The sequence below is a fragment of the Castanea sativa genome, chromosome 4 (genome assembly GCF_040712315.1).
Source record: "Castanea sativa cultivar Marrone di Chiusa Pesio chromosome 4, ASM4071231v1".
NCBI lineage: Eukaryota > Viridiplantae > Streptophyta > Magnoliopsida > Fagales > Fagaceae > Castanea > Castanea sativa.
Genome location: NC_134016.1, coordinates 45,073,278 through 45,095,346, shown reverse-complemented (window position 1 = coordinate 45,095,346; position 22,069 = coordinate 45,073,278). Strand labels below are relative to the sequence as shown.

General features: G+C 35.4%; 1 pseudogene; it reads right to left on the bottom strand.

Annotated features, from left to right (window-relative positions):
- Nucleotides 1–5,211: 5,211 nt before the first annotated feature.
- Nucleotides 5,212–22,069, bottom strand: part of LOC142632991 (cytochrome P450 71A3-like) — a 35,516-nt pseudogene continuing 18,658 nt past the window's right edge.

The following is a 22,069-nucleotide window of genomic DNA, read 5'->3' as shown; positions in this document are numbered from 1 at the left end:
AGAACTAAAACAGCCATGGAGTCTTCAAATGTAGTTATCAATGATGAACTGTGTTTAGAAACTCATTCAGAAAACAATCCTCAGGTTCAAGAAAAGACTATGGAAGTTGATGATCACATTCCTGATGATTATATTGGGAAGTATAGTGATGAAGAACTACTGTTGTTGAATGATGTTGTTTCAATGTCATCAAGTCCAAAACCATTTACACCGGTTCATGAAACTCAACAAGAACAAGGTGAGCGTGGTCCTTCATCAGAACAAAAAGGTACCTCCACATCTCTAGTCAAAGGTCCATCTTCTAGAGTAAAGTTAAATAATCCTGTCACAAACATATTGGGAATTTTGAATGATAACATGAGATTGAGATATAAAGTCTTGAATGTTATTACTCATTCATGCTATCTATCCCAATTTGAACCGAAAAGGTGGATGAGGCACTTCAAGAAGCTGATTAGGTTAATTCCATGCATGAAGAGCTTCATCAAATTGTTCGGAATGATGTGTGGGAATCAATTCCTAGACCAAAAGAAGTAAATGTGATTGGAACTAAGTGGATTTTTAATAACAAGTCAGATGAACATGGTACAATTATTAGAAATAAATCAAGACTTGTTGCTCAAGGTTACACATAGGTGGAAGGGATTGTTTTTTATGAGACTTTTACACTAGTAGCAAGACTGGAATCCATTAGGATACTTCTGGCCATAACAAGTCATTTGAATTTTAAGTTGTATCAAATAGATGTCAAGTGTGCTTTCTTGAATGGAATGTTGCAAGAAGAGGTATATGTTGAACAACCAAAGGGATTTGTTGATCCTCACAGACCGGATGATGTCTACAAGTCAAAGAGAGCCCTCTATGGTTTGAAATAAGTTCCCAGGGCATGGTATGATAGGTTGACCTCTTATCTCATTGAGCATGGATTCAAAAGAGGATTTGCTAATACTATTCTCTATATACGAAATGATAAGAATTATTTTGTAGTAGCTCAAATTTATGTTGATGATATTTTTTTTGGTGCCACTAATGATTCTCTTGCTCAGTCTTTTGCAGACGAAATAAAGAAGATGTTTGAAATGAGTATGGTCGGTGAACTACCTTATTTCTTGGGATTGCAGGTGAAGCAAATGGATTCTGGTATTTACATCAACCAAGCAAAATATGCCAGAATTCTAGTTAAGAGATTTGGACTTGATAAGGCTACACATGCTAGAACACCAATGGCTGCTAATGCAAAGCTAACCAATGATCCTTCGGGTGAGTCTATAGATGTTACATTATATAGAAGCATGATTGGTTGCCTTTTGTATTTAATTACAAGTTGTCCAAACATTGCTTTCATTGTTGGTGTATGCTCTAGATTTCAATCTAATCCTAAAGTTTCACATCTGAATGCTGCTAAAAGAATCATAAAATATGTTAGTGGAACTTGTGATTATGGTTTGTTCTATAGAAAGAGTCAAATTTGTTTATTACTGGTTTTTCTGATTATGATTGGGCTGGCAATGCCGATGATAGAAAAAGCACCACTGGTGGGTGTTTTTATGTAGGAGCCAATCTTGTTGCTTGGATAAGTAAAAAGAAAAATTATGTCTCTCTGTCTACAACAGAAGCAAAATATATTGCTGCTAGAAGTTGTTGTTCAGAACTTCTTTGGATGAAAAAGTTGTTAAGCGATTATGGAATAACACAAGACACCATGGTTGTTTATTTTGATAATTCTAGTACTATTGATATCTCTAAGAATCCTGTCCAACACTCTAAAACTAAACACATAGAGATTAGATATCACTTTATTAGGGATCTTGTTGAAAGAAAGATTGTGGTTCTTGAGTATATTCCTACTAAACGTTAGAATGCTGATATCTTCACCAAACCTCTTGATAGAAGTAAGTTTGAGACACTTCGTCAAGTCATTGGTGTCATGCTTTGTCCCTGATTATCTTTGGTTTCCATGGTTCTTGTGATTCATTGCTCTTTTCTTTGTGACCATTCTTCTTTTGTTGTTTTGGTTTTTTTTTTTTTTTTAGGATTTGCATTGCATAACATTCATGCATTTCATTCTAGGATTGTCTTTGTTATTTCTTTTCAAAATAATAAAAAATAAATAAATAAAAGGGAAAAGGAAAGCAAAATGTGTTTTGCATTATTTTTCTTGGATTTGAAATCAAGGTTGACCAATTTATTTTTACATAACATGTCTATGTACCTTGTTTAGCTTGGATGAGCTTATTTATTATACTTTACTAGTTTGAGCTTTGTAGTGCGTGTTGTGTGAGAAGATGTTTATAGTTCTTGATCACATGAACTTGATTCTGAAATCACATTTTTTTTTTTATTGTTGGACTTGAACTTGTTGAGAAATGTATAAATAACCATCTCACCACTGTTTACTAACCAATCATGAACACCTAAGTGCATATCTTAAGATCTTGTGCTCGAAAAAGTGTAGCACATACACAAAAAGAACATAAGGTGTAGTCTCGGTTTAAATGCTAAAATTAGTGTGTACATTATTGGACTATTATTAACTCAATCAAATAAAATTGGTGTGTACATTATGAGACAAAATCAATAAAATTACATGATTGCAAGCTTTTATTTTAGGAGATGTGGGAGTTATATGATGTAACTCTTTAAGGCGTAGTCTCTTTTTAAATTATGTCATGGATTTTGTAGAAATTGTGATTGATTACTATCTACTTATCACCTCACATGTATCTCAAGCTTTTGCTAGTTGCACACACTTCACAAGCTACTCTTCGCTAAACTTGGTACATGTTATTGTGTGTGATCTTGTTATGGCCATTCAAGATTAAAAAAACCTTGATTTTGATGCAAAATGTGTTTAAAGAGTTTTTGAAGAAAATTTGATTGAAAATCTTACTTTTGGATAATGAGGGTTAAATTCAAGGGTTTTTGAAAAACTTTTCATCTCATACTCATGCATTTTATTCATAAAATACTATACTTTGAGGAGTTTTTGCATTAAAATTTTCTATTTTTCAAAAATTTGTTTTTCCTGTTTTTCAATCAATTAAGTGTGTTTTTTGATCAATCGAAAATGCAATTAAAATTTTGGTTTGAATCTATCTGTTTCGATCGATGCTCGATTGTTGCTGGATCAATCGAATGTAGTTTGTTGGGTTCTAAGACTTTAGGTTTAAATGTATTAGAACTTCATTTTGTAATGTTGGCAAACCATGATCAAAATGTTTAGTCTTCGTTTTTAGACTTGCTCAAAGTATGTTTTTTGTGTAAAGTTGGAATCGAGTGCACTGCAGGATTTACTATGTAAATCTGTCTGGCTCGATCAATCGAAAATTAGACTTGATCAATCAAATTTTCGATCGAAACTTGTGCAGATTGTTTTTCTGCAGAATTTTTTCAACTCAACCCAAGCCCGGTTTGACATGTAGGGTTCTATGTTCAGCCCTAGGTATAAAAGGGAAAACCCTAGTCACGTTTTAATGTTATTGCAGTTGTTGTTTATGCTGTGTATGTGAATTTCTTGTCAGATCTAGAGGTGTTTGCCTTCACATATACTTAAGGTTATCAAGATCGAGATTGATGTCAAGAACTTGATGATCATTCAGTTGCTACATTAAGAGCTTAAAGATACACAAGCGGGAGTACTTGTACTTGCTGTGAATTTGAGAAAGAAGTAGTCCGTGGACTAGGGGCTGTTACGCTATCGTGGTAGTAAGTTTCCTACTCGAGGTTGCAATAGGATGTTAGTGATTTAAGTCGCTATTGTGTAAACTTTAATTCTTTCATAGTGGATTAATTTTACCTTGAGGATAGTTAGGTTAAATTTTTTCCAGATTTTTTATCAGTTTGGTTTTCCTAGGTTATCATATCGTTGTGTTATTTATTTTTCGCACTATTTCAATGATATGATTTATCAGTTGCATTAATAATAAAGTGACTGAACAGTGGATTCACAGCTCAGCAGCTCCTTCCACCACCTTCACCAGAAGTCTAATAGGACAAGTGTCCTAAGGAGATTTGGGAAAATTGAATATGGAGGGCTAGGATGCAAGATGCCATGAAGTATATAAGAGAAACAGACTCTCAAATAAAGGGGATCTAGAAAGAGAATAAAAAATAATAATAATAATAATAAAATGACCACAGCTAGAAAAGTAACTGAGAGAGAGAGTGAACAGTACTTGTAACAATTAAGAACATTGTTCTCGGGCAAGCTTATAAAGATCCATTCATACATTTAAATCTTAGACCTCTGGTCCCTCCTTCTCTATCTGTGTGTTCGGACGAAGCCCAAACTTGTTCATCCCACTCTCTTTACAAGTATCTACTGATTTGGGTCGAGTTTCAAAAATCCAATCTCACTATTTTCATTAGGCTTGGGCCATTAAATCTCGTGCTCTTACACTAATTATTAAAAAATAAAGTCCATCTGATCATTGAATAAAAATTGTCTCAGACTCAAATACAAGCAAATTAAAACAAACAAAATACCCCATAGATCCGGTCAATGGTGTGATGATATGATATTGCATCGTCAATGAAAACTATTTATTAAGTTATATTACATACAATACACCTTTGAATGGAGAATGATATTGATTAAAAATTGCTATTGATGTTGAAGCGGTTGGTGAGAATTGAACAATATCTGCATAATCTAAAGAAAATTATTTTGCAGTTAACGGTCTTTCTTTTTTCTTTTTTCTTTTTTTGCAGAATAAAAAAAGGGTCCTTGGTGTGGACTCATCGATTTCACCACACGTGACAGTAAGGGTAATACCATGTGTACTATTAAGGCCTTGATGACATGATCTTTCGTTTTAGCATGGGACTATGGTGGAAAAAATTAATTAATTACATCATGCTAAACTTATACATGCTTAGAGGCATAGAAATTTTGGAGCATCAATGGTCATTTTGATTTCACAAAACAAAAAAAATAAAAGACATAGATCATGAATAACCTCATAATATAAATCAATAGCCAATGTAGCACATGTGAAACAAGAAACAAAAATATAAATAAACATATAAAACAAAGTATCTCCCCCTAACATATACATCCCATAAAAAATAAATACATCATGAGCCAAAAAATAAATACATCAAGAAGAACCTAGATACAATCTAAAGAAGCTCCAAAGCTCAAAAACATCAAAACATCAAAATCTCCCCCTATCTCCATCAATATGTACTCCCTCTTTTTGTGACAGAAAATCAAAGCTCATCATCAAAAGAAGGTGGTGGAGTAAATTGCCGAACACTTGCCAAATCTGTACACAAAGCCTGAAGCTCTATAAGCACATCCACCAAAAGCTGACCATGCACTGCCTAAACGGTCATGATAGTATCCAACATACCCCAAATGGATGAATCATTCGAAGCAGAAGGTGGAGGATCAACAGCGACAGTGGAATCGACAAAAGCCTTAGCAGAAAGGTCACCAAAAGGAGGAGGCTGAGCAACTGCACCTGTGGAAGACTCGACTCTAGGGCATTTAGAGCTAGCTTTCATCTGAGCTACTCTATGCCTAAGAAAGGTGGCACCTATGGGAGCTATAATGTGTACGAGCTCAGATGCAGGAAAATCCTCTAAACCTAAATGTAAGAAAATCCTATGTATAAAAATAAGGAAGAAAAGACCATGTGATTTAGAACTACTCCTATGAACCTCAACTAAAGAACGAATGAAAATGGACGGAAAATACATAGGAGCATCAGTCACAAAGGCATACAAAAATGCACAATGCTCAAGAGGAATGGTGTGCAAGTGAGAGATAGGCCAAATAGAATGACACGAAATCCGGAAAAATAAATAATGAATCTCGATAAGCCCATGTGAGATGATACGAGGATTAGTACCCCACTGAATGGATGTACCAATGAGATATGACATAATGTCATCAAGAGGAGGGGTCTCAGAATAAGGGTAGACTGGCTGTCGTACCAAAGGTACCCCAAGAGTAGAGGCGACTACAGAAAGAGTAATGGTATAGTCTTCACCCCTTATCCAACTACTCACATACTGAATGTTGGAGGCATCGAAGTGGACAAAGATTTTCAAGTAGAACTCTCTTATCAAGGCAGCCGGATAAGGGTACTCTATATCCATAAGAGACAACCAACCCCTACGCTCAAAATTTCTCCTAATCTCCCCATCAAGCTCATCTAAAAGCACCTTTTTCTCAGCCCAAACAGACCTAAAAATGTTAAGTTTCTCATAGGTCTCTTGATTTTCTCAACCCTAAACCTCTCACTATCGAAAGTTGGCATGGAGGTAGAGGTGGAGTTGGATTTCTTGTTTACCCCCGTCTTCCTAACCATTATTCTAAGGGAGGAAAGGGAGGACACAACAGAAACCAAAAAAAAAAAAAAAAAAACACCGAGGGCAAACTGCATTCTGCATTAGATAAGGTTAAAGAGAAACAAATAACAATCTATATGATGCGTGACATGAATGAACAAATGATGCATGTTCTAATGCACTAAAATTTGTTCAATTATACATTATAAATCAACAATTGACTTGAACATAGAGTTTTAGAACAAAAACCCCAAATTTCGAAAAACCCCAATTTCAAAAACTTAACCAAATTGAGTAATTAATCATTACACTATATAGAAATCATCATATAATGATATAATCAATCAATTACACAAGTCAATTTTACCAAAATAGGCACAATTGAACAAAATCCCAATTTCATGTAGTTTCAAGCTCTAGAAATTCAAATTTTTCCCAAAACACAAAATAAATCAAATCAATGCATGGGAATCATGTTAATAACTTCCAAGGACAAAAACCCATTAAATAAAATTGATTAAAATCAACTGATTTGAACAAAAATCCCAAAATCCCTTGTTCAAAATTTAGTGGAAAAAATGCATGAAAAATATGATTTGAAATAAAAAGAAAGAGCAAAAGGGACTTACTCAAACTAGAAGACAAAAACCCTTTGAAGATTTGAGGCAAAAAGTGACAAAAACAACTTAGATTCAATTGGTTGAGCAAAGAGAGGGAAAGAGCTTTTGAAAAGGTATGAAAGGTGTGAAGAACACATGAGAGAAAAATCCTTTTAAATAACTCACAGATCGATTTTTCAATAGGTCAAAAATTAGGTTCAGTCAATCGAAGAGCAACTTCGATTGATCTAGCACCAATTAAGCACCGATCGAGCCAGGCAAATTGTTACCATGGTTTTTATCGCATTTTTGATCAGTCAAAAAACACATTTTATCGATCGAAAATCTGGAATTTTGAAATTTAAAAAAAAAAAAAAAAAACAGAGCAAGTTTCATGCAGGCTCCACTCAAACCACCATAATTCATGAATGAAATGCATGAATATGAGTTTAAAATTTTTTCAAAAACACCAAAGTTCAATCCAGATCTTCCAAAAACAAGATTTTCAACCTTTTGTCCCCAAAACTCAAACATTTAACATATTTTGTATCAAAATCAAGGAACATATAATCTTGAATGGCCAAACCAAATTCACGCACAATTTTATGTACTAAGTTTAGCAAAGAATAACTTGTGTAGCGTGTGCAACTAGCAAAAGCATGAGATACATGTGAGGTGATAAGTAAATAGAAATCAATCACATTTTCTACAGAATTCATCACATGAATTTGAAAGTGACTATCATCTAAAGAGTTATATCATATAACTCCCACATCTCCTAGAAAACAAGTTTACAATCATGTAAGTTTCTTGATTTGCCTCATAATGTACACACCTATTTTTATTTCAATTTGAATTTATTATAGCCCAATAATGTATATACCAATTGTATTTTATTTGAATTCAATATAACTGGGGCTACACATTATGTTCTTTTTGTGCATGTGCTACACTTTCTTTAGCACAAAATCATATAATATGCACTAAGGTATTCACGATTGGCTAGTAAACAGTAGTAAGATAGTTATTTATGAATTTCTTTTAGGATTTTTTAGTCCTTACAATCAAAAGTATGTGGCTTCAAAATTAAGATTATGTGATCAAAAATTATGAACAACTCTCACGCAACATGCACAACATAGCTAAAACTGGTAAAGTGAAATAAACTAAACTCATCCAAGCTAAACAAAGGACATAAACATGTTATGTAAAACTAATATGGCTAGCCTTGATTTCAAGTCCAAGAACAATGATGCAAAATACTTTTTTTTTTTTCTTTTTTAAAAAAAACAAAACAATCTAACATGAAATGCATAAATGTTATGTAATGCAATTCCTAAAAAACAAAACACCAAAAGAAGAATAGTCACAAAGAATAGAGAGATGAAGCACAAGGACCATGTCAGAAAGTCTCAATTAGATTGAGTCTTTTGCATCCAAAACCTTTTAGATGCACCTCTAGCATTGGAGTTATTATTCTGATTAGAATGATGGGTAACTCCTGGATTGGAATAAAGGTTTAATACCAATACCAACTTACCAATAAGTACCATAGGATCTTGTATTTGAGACATAGGTACTTTTGGCTTATTTGCTCGCTTTACGACTTGCAACTTGAAACAGTTTGAAAGAATATGTCCAGTCTTTCCACAAAAGTGACAAATCCAGACCGGTCTATCATGCAACTTATCCTTAGGGAGAGTAGGATTCTTAGGTTTAGACTCTTTGAGATTAACCCTAATCTTCCTAGAAGGTGTAGCTTCCTAGGTGGAATGAGTTCTAGAGAAAGAGATGCTTTCACAAAACCTAGACCAGCTTTTTCTAAAGGAGACTTTTGAACACTCAACAAGTGATCAAGTTTAGAACTAGCAGATCTATTAGTTTGTTCTCTAACAACAGATAATTCTAGTTCCAATTTCTTAATCTTGTTAGTCAACATCATGTTCTCAATCTTCACTTTATCAATTAAAGTGTTAGCATCAAGCAATTTTAACAACAAATCTTTCTTATCAAGTTCAAGAGAAGTAATTTTCTTTAAACCTTTTTCAACATTCATTGCATCTTTTGCAGCAACTTTGCATAGCTTATTGTAAGCTTCTTGCAAATCAACACATTTAGAGAGTTCCCCATCAGAATGTTAGGATTACTACCCTTAAATCCTATTGTATGATGCTATATATGTTATTATTTATGACATTATGTATGACTTAATGTTGTGTTTAATAAAGTTGTTTTCTAAAACTAATGGTAACATGAATATTAGGACATTATCATATAGTCCATGAGATGTATTGTATATGATTTATGTGATTTAGTCACAGAAGATGTAAATCATAAGTTCCTTGTAAACTCAAAATGTAGTTCGTAGTCGGTGATGAAAATTGGACATTTCATCTGCGAAGACTATAATATGTCAACTAAGATAATTTGTCTTGATCATGGAAATGGAGATTTCTAGTTGGTATGTTGATATATTTTAAGAGTTAAAATATATTGAACTGGACCATGTGAGATTTATTATTCATCTAACGACTGTCAAATGAATAATAAACTCACGACTTATATTTGCATGAACTCTTAATCCTAAGAGAATAATGGACTTGATCATGAGGTGTAGGTTACTTTAATATATCAGGAGTGAGATCTAGAGGAACGGTCAAAACCTCAGTATGTTGGGCAACCACATTTAGTGTTGATAGAACACATATTCTCAAGATGGAATTCATAGTCCCTTAACGGAGATACAAAATATTCCCTTGGGATAAGTTTAATGGGTTTGTTATTCAAAATGTTAGGCCTAACTACTTTAGTAAATAGTTACTAGAGTATATATTTATGAAATTGAATTTCATAAATAGATGATGAATAACTTAAAGGATTAAATCAGGTACTTAAGGATAAGATATAGTAATTTACAAAGTGGCAGTCTACATTCATGACTTTGTGTTACTACGAATATTTTAATGAATGAGTTATATGTACAATAAAGTCTTGGGATATAATTTATAGATAAGGCCTAGAGTGCAACTATATTTATATAGTGATATTAAATATAGTTAATGGTAACTTTGGACTTATCAAGAGTTGACAGAAAAGCCTAAGGCCCATTGGAACTAGTGTCTTATTGATCTCTTTTGGTCCCACTCCAAGCCACACACTTAAGCCCAATTGGAAAGGTTCAAAAGTCTAGCCCAATTAGATAATCGGTTAAACACAAAGGGAGAAATATACAGAATTTTCCGTAGAAATTTTAAGTAAGAACATCATTTTGTGAAGTGGTGTAAGAAGTGTTAGACACTTTTTGACATTCTCCCTTTGGAACTGATTGAGAAACCACACATCTTGGGCGTTAATAGAATTGGAGTGAAGATTAAAAGTGTTCCTAAGTACTTTTGATCTTCGGTTTTGAAATTCACCGCTCCAAGGTACACTCTCTTGTTCTCAAATTCTAAAACTTATATAGTACATGTTAACATTTATGAATGAAGTAGATCCGTTGTTTTCTGCTGCACACATGCATATTTCCATCACAGAAGGGCTCTCTACAACAATAACACTTTCATCAACTACAGCAGTAGCTGTGAAAGTAATGAAGTTTCCATCCTCGTCACTACCAAACTCATGATCAGAAACTTCATCATCACTAAGGGTTACAACCATAGTCTTACCTTTTAATCTCAAGAATGTAGGACATTTTGAGTTCACATGACCATACCCTTGACAACCAAAACATTGTTGACCCAAATAATTATTAGAGGTTTGACCTACTATCTCTTTATATTTATCAATATTGTTCACTTTAGTGGGTTCATTCCTCTTAAAATTCATAGGTTCAGCATTGTTTTTACCTCTTGCCCTTCTGTTATTATTCCTAAAAAAGTTTCTAAAATTCTTGGCAAGATATGGAATCTATGTAGAAGAGAGTTCATCATCAAATCCATTCTCATCAATATCATCAACTGACTTAAGAACCATTGATTTGGATTTGTTTATCTTGGTTAGGTCTAGGTCATAGGACTGGAGAGATCCTACAAGCTCATCAACAGGGATGGAGTCCACATCCTTGCTCTTAGTAATGGCAGTTACTTTGGGTCTAAAATCCTCAGTCAAGAATCTAAGAATCTTCCTGACAATTTTAGGTTGATCATAACTTTCACCCAAATTATAAGCAGAATTAACAATGTCATTAAGCTTAATATAGAATTCATCAAAACTCTTATCATCAAACATCCTAATGCTTTCAAATCTAATTGTTAACTGTTGCAACTTATTGATCTTAATTGCCTTTGTGCCTTCATGCACAGCTTGGAGAATATTCCATGCAGTATGAGCAACCTCAACATTTGAGATACTCTTGAATTCCTCTATAGAAACAACATTAAAAATAACATTCATGACTTTGCTATTGAAAGTGGCTGCTTCTTTCTAAGAAGTTTGCCACTCATTTATAGGAGTAGTCAGCTTCTCCCATCCGTATTCAATGAAATTCCAAACCCTCTTATCAATGGATTTCAAAAGTGTTTTCATCCTTACTTTCCAGTAGGCATAGTTGTTCCCATCAAAGTGAAATGGGATCACAAGAAAGTGACCATGTTCCATGACAACAGGGGTCAAAGATTAACTCTTAGATCAAAAGATCTAAACACTAGAGTTAACCCGCTCTGATACCACTTGTACGTTTTTTGGCCCCTTAAAACACTAGTTATTTAACCTAGTTATTTAGCCAAGTGATTACTTAGATAAATTATTCAGATCTAGGTTAACACATTCAAATTATATCATGTAAAACAGTGCGAAAAAGTAAATAACACATGATATGATAACTCAGGAAAACCAAACCAGTAAAAAACCTAGGGAGGATTTAACTTAGCTATCCTCAAGATAAAACAGATCCACTATGAAAGAATTAAAGTTTTACAAAAAGACTTAGACTACTAAAATCCTAATGCTATCTCGAGTAGAAAACTTACTACCACAATCACGTGACAACTCTAAGTCCACGGACTACTTCTTTCTTAGATCTACAGCAGCCACAAGTACACCCACTTATGTTTTTCTTTAAGCTCTTGAAACAACAACTGAAGAGATCACCAAGTTCTCGATATTAATCTTGATCTTGATAACCCTAAGTATGTATGAAGGTAAACACCTCTAGATCTCACAAGAGATTCACACATAAAGCATATCAAAAATCTTTAAAACGTGGCTAGGGTTTTTCTTTTTTATATGAGACATAAAACATAAAATCCTATACGTCAAACAAGCTTGGGCTGAGTTGGAAAAATTTTGCAGAAAAACAATCAATACTAGCTTCAATCAATTGAGCCTTGCATAACTTAAATAGTAATTTCCTACAATTACTCGATTTCAACTTTACACATAAACACACTTTGAGCAGCCTATATCTAGACTCTAAGTTTTAATCATGGTTTGTCAACATTACACATTGAAGTTCTAATACATTTAGATCCTAAAGTCTTAGAACCTAACAATTACGTTTTCCAATATCATTTGTTTGTGTTGCTTAATATAATTCAAATTTATTAAAAAAAATTCATTATATATGTGTGTGAATGTACGTTGTATGTGTTTTTTTTTTTTTTATATGTTAAATTGTACCTATTGCAATTTCAAATGAAAGAACAAATCAACAAAGTATCTCTTATGAACAATGACTTTTTGTCTTTTATTTGGCAAAACGTTTCCCTCGTCCCCTTAAATATATCCATGGAGGCATGGAACATGGGCACCTAAATTTTGCACTATTAATTTATCTGATTTCTAATCATTAATTATCACCATCCATTCAAAAAAAAAAAAAAAAGAAGAAGCTCCATTTCCTTCACGTTGCTCCGCGCTATTTGCATGTGAAATAGATAAAATCACAAAGTCATCTAGTGCACAGAAAGTGGATTAAAATAGAAGTTAGTGAATACTAAAAAATTGATCGCCATTTAATCATGATTAAACAATAGTTACATGCGAGATGTATGCATCTCAAATATAGAAAAATTGGTTTTTTTTTATTAAATATAATTTGATGGTTTCAAGTTACAACAATAAAAGAAGGGGTTTTTGAATCATGGTTTTTCTAAATAAAAAAACATGTTATGCCATTGAGTTACAAGAATTTTGGGCAAAAATTGGATAATTATATAATATTCAAAGAGTACAATAAATATACTTCCTCTCATATAATAATGGGTCTTGCTATTAAATTTAAGTTGAATGACATAAAATATGATAAATTCACTTGGCTGAATGAAATGATGATATATAAAATAAGCTTGATTTTTCAAAAAGTAATAAAAAATAATAATAATAATAATACAACTTTCTTCTCATTAAAAAAATTTCTAAAATGAAACTTGTATTTACTAAGTTTAACTGAAATTTATTTTAATCCTCTAACTTTACTTTTGGTTAATTGAGTTTTTTAAATTTCAAATTTATTTAAATCAAGTTTTTTTCCTATTTAATTAAAAAATTGCCCTTAAAAAAAATTTGTTAAAACAATGGCAGCAGCAACAAGGATGTTACATTTGGCACTAAAAATTGCAAGAAATGTGACAATTTCTTCTCCCTTTTGCGGGCAAGTACATGTTTTAGTTTTTGGGGTTTCCCTTGTAGATGTTTTTATTTTATTTTTAAGGGGATTCCCTTGTTGATGTTCAAACATGCCTAACAGCTTCAATAAAAGGATGATATGAACATGGATCTGAGTAAATAGTAAGCAAATGATGAACCCTTGTCAAACGATTATTTGTAACCCCTGTAAATTGTCTCGAGTGAATGCTAGGAAGGATACATAAAATATAGCTTGTGAAATAGGCAGAAACGTTTAGCTGGAAGTTTAAAACACAATGGGGTCTATCTCATTAATTATTGAACTCCACCCAAAATTATGAATATCTAATTATTATTTGTTGGGTTAAAATAACTTGACCCTGGTTAATTAATTTAATTACCAAAATTGATTAATTAGGTTAAATTGCATGCAAATTGTGAAAGCATCAACAAATCACCAATTAAACTAAATACAACGGAAATTAAATTGACATGGTAAATTGTTGACAAATGGGGAAAACTTATCGCAAGGCAAAAACTTCACTAGGTGATTTTAAGGTCACCACTCCCAAAAATTTACTAATCAACAACAAGTAGTTACATGTATAAGGAATCTTACCACTAAACTGGCCTATCTCAAAATACTAACCTACAGTTGAACCCTTGTGCCAATAACCAATTGGACTTAATCTTGTAGTAGCCTTCTTTCCTTTGTTGCACAAAGCACCAATCTATAACTAACTCTTTTGCACGAATCCCAGTACATGACCAACTCCAGCAGTTTGAATGCTTGTTGTTGGCAGCAAAGTCTTCACTTTATCAACGATGAAGATCAGGAAGTACTTGGTTACAAAACTTTATGGTGTACAAACGCAGTATCTTCTCATAGAGAAAAATAAACTCTTGGTCTCTGTCTCTGTATGTGACGGTTCTTAAAATAAGCTTTATATATGTCTAGGGTTGTGAGAAAAGAAACCCTAAACAAAAAATCAACATGGACTGAAATTCAAATCTGGAAATCCTGAATTCATAAAGCTCAATAGATCGAGCTTCTATCGAGCAACCCATTAATATTGATAGCAGCTTCCTGTCGAGCTATTTGTCGAGTTTCAGTAAAATAGTTTTTCTTTACTTGTTTCCTGAATTAATCTCCATGTCTTTAATACAACCTCTTGAAATGTATCAAACCCAATTTAGATTTACCCAATTTACAAGTAAAGTGCATTTTATTAAAAAGATTAGCCAATTACATAGAAAATTATGACCCTAACATTATCCATATTTTGTTTATGATGGTACCCTCTCTATCTATAGCTCCGTTTTAGATACAAATGTTGTTTTCTTGTATTATTACACTACTTATCTTGCTAGTTGCTATTTCTTACCAATGAATCTTAAGCTCTTTCAACTTTTAAGGCACATAGAAGTGAGTGATAACTTGGTAGTCTTTTTTCATTAGTATCGATGGTGGATCTCACTTACTAAATTTATCATAAATTTTATCATAAATGTGAAAAAAAAAAAATGAGCATCATGTCACTATACTCTAGATAAAGTTTTTGATAGTTGAATAAGAAATTTGGGATTCAATCTCCACGTACACCAAAAACCGATTAGTATTTTGATCTAATGATAAAGAGCTATCACAGGAGCAGACGCCATAAGTTAAAACTCTCTAAAAAAACATTAGAAAATTGATTTTAAAAAGTAATTTCTTTAATTAAGTAAACCCACATCCTACGTTGATTGATTAGATAATGTGGGTTTAAAATTTCTTAGGATGACACCAATTCCAAATAAACCCATATTGCAGTTAATGAAGCCTACATCCTACGTTAAAAAATTAAAAAATAAAATAATGACGTGGGGTTTTATTGATTTTTGCAGAAAGTTTTAGCTTTGAGAGAGAGAGAGAGAGAGGAAAAAAAAAAAAAAAAAAAAGCTCTATGCAACCTAGAAAATAAACACAACTGGTGCATTATCTTTTATAGCTCTAAATCATCTAATTATTTTTCTTTCTTGTTCTTTAAAAGTTTTGGAAGTTTTGACATCTAATTCTTTGATTTTTTACTTTTTTTTTTTTTTTGCAAAATCTAAATTGTCTAACATATTTCAACAACTATAACCATAGATTATTTTTTGGAAGGTAACTCATCTTTCTCTATATTTCTTTGTTGTGTAGTCACATTGTCATTTTTTTTTTTCAATAATTTCTAGTCTTTGAATATTCAAAAAAAAAATTTAATTTTTTTTTTTTTTATGAAATTTTTAACATCTGAATTTTTTAATTCAATTTTTGCAATAACTGAACCTATCTACTATATAACCATGGAAGGATTAGTCTTTTAAGAGTAACCTCATCTTTCTCTTATATTTCTTTGTTGTGTAGTCATCATATATATATATTTTTTTTTTAAAATTAAATAAACAAATTTGGGAAAAATAATTAGGTTCACACTTGTCCCTTTAAATAATGTGAAGTTTGGCCCATTATTCATTTATTGAATGAGCTTTTGGACTAATCCAACAAACATAAATTTGACATAAAAATAAAAATAAAGATTAAAAAAAAAAAACCCCAACAAGCACAACTTACTTGAAAAGTATTTCATGGATTGGATTTCACTTGACTGTCTACGGCTCCATGGCGTGTGCTCGGGGTAGAAGTTTTGTATAAATGTATCGCCTTGCTATTAAGTATTTTGATTTAAGTTCTTTTCTTTCTAAGAGGTGGAATAGAATAACTCGGTTGAAGCATGATGATCATACGTCTGTAATGCATTGTATGTCCCATAATAGGTCCCATTCTTCTACCATTTCTCGGGAGTCGATGACTATTCATAGCTATTACCTTGACACCAAAGAAGTGTTTGACCCAATGCTTTATTTCGGTCCTAGTTGATCCCGATTCGACATTAGAAGTATATTGATTTTTACCCAATAACCAAATACTTTTGTCTTCTAAATCAAACCGGCCCAAATCCAAAATGACAAAAAGAATAAGGACATAGAATATCTACAAAGAATGTTATATTCACACGCATCCTTTAAAATAATGTGTCATTTGGCCCATATTTCACCGCGTGTGCTTTTTTTAGCCTGTTGAGTTATCTGTAGGGATGGCAATGGGTCGGGGCTGAAGGATGGGATCTTCGCCTCTGTCCCGTATAGATTTTTCTCGCCTCATCCCCGCCCCTTAAGGCCCCTCAAAGACCCGCGAAGCCCCACCCTACACTGTAAAACTTTATTTCTTGTTGATTTTCCCTATAACTATTACCATTTTTTCAAATAAAATGACATGTTTCAATATTAAAAATATACTTGAAATTATAAATAAATTTATCCTATCAAATCAAACTAATTTTTAGCAAAACTAAATAATATTATCTAAATGTTTAACAAGACAATGTCACAACAAAAATCTCATAGTATGACACAAAAATCTCATATTATGTTAATGATGAAAAGTAAGTTGAGAAAGACATATGAATCATGAATGAAAAGACACAAAAAAAAAAGAGTTAAAATTGGTACTTTATTTTCAACTTTGCTTGAGAGAAAAGAGAGGTAGAACCATGTTAGGTAGAATAAAATGAGCTGATGATATTTTTGTTTAAATAGTAGGATTTTAGAGTATGAAAAAATTACAACTTAATCCTTATTAACGCGGGGTGGGGCGGGGTGGGTCTAAAAAGTGTAAACTCATCCCGCCCCGCCCCATGGTGCGGGTCTCGCCCCATCCCCGCCCCATCACCTTTGCGGGGCGGGAAAAACCTGTACAGGGCGAAGCAGGGAGGGGCGGGTCAAGCGGGGCAGGGAAAAATTGCCATCCCAAGTTATCTGGATTCCATCGGAGCCGTGTAGAGTTCAGTTAAGGGCTTCGCCCTTTTTTTTGCAGTTTACAAACTATTTTAGAAAAATTTTAAAATTACTTTTAAGAAAAATATAAAATTTTTATTAAAAAAATAATTATTTTATTATTTTTCTATTAAAATATTTTTAAAAATAATTCTTAAATCAATACTTTTAGAACATTCATTAACTTTTCCCTCATATAATCCACCCCATCTCTTCTATAGCCTTTTTTTTTTTTTTTTTTTTGCATGCCAAAAGGTTAAAATTAGCATATAAAAGTTTTTTTCAAAGTTAAATTATTTGAAATAAATTTGAGAAAAGAAATAATATGAGACCTATAAACAGTTTATCTATGTCAAAGGTCAAATTATTGCATTATCGTCACAAATTGATGACATGATGATGGAGCAGTGGCAGCAACAAGAGAGATCCGAATCAAAATCTGAGGAGTTCTAGCCTCTTTGGCCATTCCAGTCAAAAAAGGGGAGTAGTTTGAGGGGGAGCTGTTTAGTTTGAGGGGGAGCATAGCATAGCATAGCATATCATATCATAAATATTGGTTTATTTTGGTGGTTTAGTAGTGTAAGTGCACAATTGCACCTGAACCCAAAGACAATTACGGGCTTAGGCCCAATGAGCCTTAAACAATAAAATTTGTAGAGTGTGGGCTTGAAATCTAGGTTAGAGGTACTGAGAACTTGATAACAGGTTAAGAGTTACAAACACTTGTAAATAACAAATGGTAATTGCAAATAGACCTCCTCGGACGTAAGTCGAGGACTACTTCTGTATTATTTCTCTCTCTCTCTCTCTCTCTTAAAAGTTACAATCCTTAATTTCTTTCTTAGTTACCGACCCCCCTCTTCTCTGGCGTTCATCCCTCTTAAATACTTCTTTTCCTGATGCTTTATCCACGTGTTGCTCCAACCCCCTCCCCTCTAGATATTTCTTTTCTTAGTGCCTTTGAACAGTGACCAGAAGTTTCAGTTCTACTGTTCAGGGGTCACTTCCCCATTAATGCGGCCAGGGAGGTAGGTGCAGAGTCTTTAATGTGGAGGTGGCAGCCTTTTCTTTTGGTATTTTTCTAACACCGGTGTACCTCAAAGGTTCAGGGTTTCCCCCTTTAACCATTAGTCTTTCCAGAGTTGTGCCTTGACCTTCATAATGAAGCTCTGAATTCTCTTGGATTTGTCCGAGGAGAAGCTCGCCCTTGGCTGTATCCTCGGACCCTCGGCGTATGGGCCAATTCGCAAAGCTAACAAATTCTTAACTCAGGAGCAGGTCGGCCCTCCATGCTACAGTCCAAAGGCCCATATGCCCACTTGGGTCTTTTTACTCCCTACAATAGCCCCTCAAAACTCTATTTTTCAGCATCCGAGGAGAAAAATAGGGTTTTGATCCAACGAGAACTTACCCCACACGTTTGGTAAATAAGTGCACGTGTGGAGACCGCTTCGCGTTCCAGAAGATGCCACTTGGCGGTTTTATTTTAAAAAACGTGCACATTTATTACCGTAAGTTACACCTTGTCCCCCACGTTTAACGGTGAGATGAGCATCCAACGGCCCTTGTTACTCCATGAAAATTTGGGCGAGACAAATGTAATTTCGAGGCCGCTTCCCGCACGTCATGACGCTTCAGGAACCTGCGCCTTCATTTACTTCTTCAGAGGCTAATCCCATCAAAACATCAGTAATCACCTTTTATCTGCACAAATCCGTGGAAATTCGCACAACTTCAAATTTGTAAGTGATTACTCCTTTTCCTTAACCCATTCTCCTCAGATCCTATCCTCGGCTCCCCTTCTAACCGTTTTCCCTCTTAGAACTTAGGCTGAGTTTGGATACAGCGTCTGCGTTTGCGGGAGCGTCTGCGTCTGAGTTTTCTGTTTTTTTTTTTTTCTTCTTCTTCTGTTGCTGCAGCGCGGGTCAGGGGGGACAAGGCTACTGTTCATGTTCCTATGCATGAACAGTAGCCACATTTTGCTGACTTTCAACACATTTGTGGGTCCCGTGTACTGTTCATGGGACCCACAAACTTCACTTTACAGAATTTTTTTTATTAAAAATGGGTCCCACGGTACTATTTACACATTTAAAAATTATTTTGCTACAGTGTTTTCAGTTTTCAGTTTTCAGTTTTCAGTTTTCAGCAATAAGCTCTATCCAAACGGACCCTTAGTCTTTCATTCCTTTCTGATGGGAAAGTTTATGTGTCTAGTTGATACCGCCGCTGGGATGGAAGGTTTTAGAGCTAAGTATCACATTCCCAGCGACGTAGGTTTAAAATACTGCCCGGCAGAAGCCGTGGCTGGTTCTAGGAAAACCGGAGAGGTCATTATCCCAATGGTCGCCTTCGTAGAAGGTGGGATGACCCTCCCAATGAAACCCGTAACCAGGGAGTACCTCCGCAACCACCGGTTGTGTCCCGATCAGTGCGCTCCCAACGTTTTTAGAGTCTTAGGTAGCGTCGACACTCTAAACGAGCAGATGGGTCTGAGCCTTACCTGGCACGACGTTGTTTTCATGTACGAGTGCCATAAACTTAAAAATGTAGGTTATTACATCAAATCCCGTTCTAGCGTAGTTAGGTTAATCTCCTGTTTACCCTAGTCTAATAAAGGCATGAAGGATGACTACCTCATCGTCTCAGGCAACTGGCATGACGGCCCTCACTGCCCAGTTGAGTAGTGAGATCCAGGCGCGACACCTTAGGATTTAATTTCTCACCCTATAACTCCCTCTATCATCTAGGAATGTGCATTTGCATTTATTTGAGCGTCTAACTTTGATTTATTACATGTTCTAAGAATCTGACCATGTTTGTTTATTTGGATGTCTTTCTTTGCAGATAAGCAAAACGTGCGCCCTCTCTTAAGCCACTGCAACATTGCAGATTTGAATCGAGTGCTACGCTCCGAAGTGTTCGTCAGCGAAGACTTACAACTTCGGGCGGCTCATTTGATTCTAGGGAACAAGCCTATCTCCTCGGACTTCCAAGAGATCGAGAACGCAATAATTGCGGGTGACCGGAGGCGAAGAAGGATTCACGTAGCCAGGCCGCACTTCTTAGCCGACCACGACCTTCCCGACAACCCCAACACCATTCTGTACAGCCGTCCTATTGTGGCGATCCCCCTCTCAACACACTCCCAAGCAACTGCTGTCCCGGAGGAGCAAGTGTCCTCTTCACACACACTAGACGACGAAATAGATAACTTTCAGCTCGAGGACGTCGAAAGACCCCGAGGAAACCAATTCGTCGTACTTTCTGACGAGGAGGACATGGACAAACTTCACGGCCTTCTGACCAAGAGAGGCGAAAAAGTTGCCCAGAAGAAGGCAGGAGGGTCCCAAGCTCTTCCATCCTTGCCACCTCCCCCTCCTCCAACCGAACCCAAGCTTCCAACTGAGGAGTTGAAAAAGAAAAGAAAGGGGGAGGCCGAGGAGACTGTTGGCAAAAAACAAAAAAGCCCACGACAACAGCCGCAGCCAGCTCAGCAGCAGAAGCTAGACAAGGGCAAAGGTAGGGCTTGTTCAGTCGAGAGTGGGGAGATCAGAGATATGGCCGAAGTGCGCCGAGCACTGGCCACCTGGTCTCCTGAGCTAAGACTGGACGGTGCACCAATTTCTTGCTAGTCTAGTATCAGGGCAATGCAACAAGGCCACGCCCACCACCTGGCCGATGCGTTGGAACGCCCTCTTCTACTGCCCAAGGATATGGAAACCTTGGAGAGAATGAGCCAACCTCAACTATTCCTGTCTTTAAAAAGGGAATTAGCCCTGGTAAGTTTAATTTTTTATGAATATTTCCTTTTTCATAATATTGGTTTATTAATGAGTGTCCTGCTATATCTAACTCTCTAACACTTTATGTAGGCCGTTCAAGAAGTCTTTGTAGCCGAGAAGTTTATAGAGGACTCTCGGAAGAAGGCCAGAATGGAGCTTGACATTCGAATGGAGATTGAGAAGTCCCTAGGCCAAGCCCTCGCAGTAAATGAGAAACTCGTCTCTTAGGTGGCTGATCTCAAAAGAGAAAGAGACGGTGCCGAGGCCAGCCTGAAGACTATGAAGACTCAAATAGAAGGGCAGCGCAAGCTTCTTCGTGAAAAAGATGACGAGCTCGCCCAAGCCCAAAAGGAGCGCTCAGATTTGGAGAAGGAGCTTGCGCGAATGAAGGAAGAAGCCGGCGCATTCAAACGCTCTCTGGAGGCCGCCAAGCAGGCGAGTTATGAGGAAGGGGTAGCTGCAACAGAGGAGTAGCTGACAGAGGCTTTCGCGGCCTTGTGCCGGGAGTATTATCAGCAAGTCTGGGGGGAAGCTCTAAATGTAGCAGGGGTTCCTTCAGCCTCGGAGCTGAGGAAGTCCGAGAACATTTGGCTTCCCCTAGACATACAAGAGATAGAAGAGGCTCCTGCTATTGCTCCTGCCCCTGAGACAGCTCTTCCTGCTCTTCCTCCTATGGTCCCAAAGCTCATTCCAAATCCTACAGAACCTTCAAGTTCCAATAAAGAGAAGGAAGGGGGTAGGGATGCCGAGAAGGGCTTGAGCCAGAGTGCGGAGCCCATTGTCCCTCCAACAACTACAGCAAACAAAGGGAAGCAAGTTCTGTCTCCCTTTGAGTTGGAGCTAAGAAACACCGAGGCAACCAGCACTTCTCAACAAGACCCCCCTCCAAGAGCTTAGGACCTAGCCTAGGACTTCTCTTTCTTTGTACTCAAAACTTAGCATGTAATGTATGTCCGAATAATC